The sequence below is a fragment of the Meles meles genome, chromosome 4 (genome assembly GCF_922984935.1).
Source record: "Meles meles chromosome 4, mMelMel3.1 paternal haplotype, whole genome shotgun sequence".
In the NCBI taxonomy this organism is placed as follows: domain Eukaryota; kingdom Metazoa; phylum Chordata; class Mammalia; order Carnivora; family Mustelidae; genus Meles; species Meles meles.
The window spans coordinates 88,844,075-88,846,558 of NC_060069.1; the positions used below are offsets into that span (position 1 = coordinate 88,844,075).

The 2,484-nt window shown below is 37.7% G+C and overlaps 1 pseudogene; it reads left to right on the top strand.

Moving 5' to 3' along the window:
- The first annotated feature begins 265 nt into the window (after positions 1-265).
- LOC123940722 lies at positions 266-1,948 on the top strand (annotated as a pseudogene).
- Positions 1,949-2,484: the final 536 nt, after the last annotated feature.

The window sequence follows — 2,484 nt, forward strand, 5'->3', positions numbered from 1 at the left end:
ACTGTCTTGTGCATAACAATAACTCACTCAGTAAATTCAATGCAGAGCATATCTAGGAATACACACGTGCATACACATACACAGACATACAAACATACATACGTACATACTATACAATTTTGAGACTAAGACTAAGCAATAATTTAGGGTCAGAATCCGGAAACAATTTTAACTGAGTAAAAGCTACTGAGTCCTGCTAAAAAAATACAATCTTGATCACATTAAAAAAAAAAAAAAATAGAAGCATAGCCGATCCTCAATAAACATGCATAAAGGAATGAAGGAAATCATCGGAAGAAAAATAAGGCAAGTGAGTGGTGTTTTGTGGAAGCTGACAGAAGTAACTGCTTCAATAAAGCAACGGAAATCTAACGAAAATAGTGAAAGCAGCTTCTTCCATAGCAAGACGGCGGAGGATGACTTGACTACTTGCATGGCACCCTTGTTGGATCCACAAAGTTTCCCGTTGCTCAAGTTTCTCTCTGTAGGAGAGATACATAATGAAAAAAAAAAAAAATTACAAGGAAAATTTGATCTTCTTAGTGATACCGACGTGGTGGGCTTTGCTATGAATGTATGCAAAAACTTTTATTCTGATGATATTCTACGTGTTTTGAAAGAAAAAAGAACCACAGCCGTTGCACAACTGAAACAGCTTCAGACAGAGATGGAACCAATGGTGAATAGGTTTGATCCAGAAACTACAAGGCAGATGGGGTCAACCAGCGATGGTTACAGGCTGTTTGACTAACTGATGGACAAGCATGATTTTAGGCAGTAATATCTAGATACACTCTACAGGAATGCAAAAGTCCAATATGAATGTGGGAATTACCCTGAAGCAGCAGTATATCTTTACTTCTTTAGAGTGTCAGTTCCAGCAACAGATAGAAATGTTTTGAATTCACTCTGGGAAAAACTGGCCTCCAAATCTTAATGTGGAATTGGGATGCCTCTGTGGAAGACTCACAGGTTAAGAGAGACCACAGAAAATAATTCTGTGAGCTCTCCATTTCAGTCTCTTCAGCAGCAAACATGTCTTGCCCATCGGTCTCACTTTGTTTTCTTCAACCACCTCAAAAGGTGTGAAAACATCACTAATCTCTTCCTTAACCAGCAACAGTATGTTAATGTAATACAGATGATCTGTCCACGGATTCTGTGCTATTTGACTACACCCATCATAACAAACAAAGATGTCTGAAAACACCAGCAGATGCTAAAATATCTAGTTAAAGTTATTCAACAGGAGTCTTAGACACATAAAGACCCAATTACAGAATTTGTTGAATGATTATCTGTTAATGTTGGGTTTGATCGAGCTCCGAAAAAGCAGAGGAAATGTGGGTCAGTACTTGGGAATGACTTCTTCTTGGTGGGTTGTTTTGAATTTCATTGAAAATGCTCCTCTCTTCATACTTGAGACTTCTTGTCTCATCCACCAATATATCAGCATTAATTCGTTGGCAGACAAACTGAACGTGATTCCAGAAGAGGCTGAAAGGTGGATTATAAATTTGATTATAAAAGTGAGATTGGATGTCAAGACTGATTCTAAGTTAGGTCATGTGGTATGGGTAACAAAGCAGTCTCACCTGAATCAGGAAGTGATTAAAAAGACCAAAAGCCTTGGGGCGCCTGGGTGGCTCAGTGGGTTAAAGCCTCTGCCTTTCGCTCAGGTCATGATCCCAGGGTCCTGGGATCGAGCCCCGCATTGGGCTCTCTGCTTGGCAGGGAGCCTGCTTCCTCCTCTCTCTCTCTCTGCCTGCCTCTCTCCCTACTTGTGATCTCTATCTGTCAAATAAATAAATAAAATCTTAAAAAAAAAAAAAGACCAAAAGCCTTTCATTTAGAAGCCAGATGTTGGCCATGAGTATTGAAAAGAAACAATCAGAGCAGTGCGTTAGAGGTTCCTAACTGGTCAACTCAGGACTCTGGCCTCTATTGAAGAACTATATGAAGACAAGATGAAAAAACTGTAAAGATGAAAAAAAAAACCATTATATAATGGGTGACATGCATTTTAGAAACAACATATTGAGTATAAATTTTAAGGAACTTGAATAAAATTGGCTGTGTGTCTCATTTTTTTTTTAAAAGTGAAAGTGAGTTTGGGAAGCTAAAAAAAGCCTGGATGAAAGAATCAAATTGGATATTAAATAACATTCTGTCCTGATTAACATTTAGTTATGATTTGAAAATTTTAAGTCTGTAAAATAATTCATGCATTAATTTAGCAAATGAAACAATTATTGAGCATCATAATATGCACTTGGGATATAAAATGAAATTATATATCTGCTTATCAGGGTATCCCTATGGACAACAATAAGAGGGAAGGTGGCATCAATAGAACAGGAAAAATTCAAAGAAGGTTCATTAGACTTGAGAGGCTGAGTTCAAGGAATACCAAAGGCTGAGTGAGGGATCGGGAATAACTTAAGGAAAATTAAACAACTGACTCTAAAAGAGAGGTGATCATGT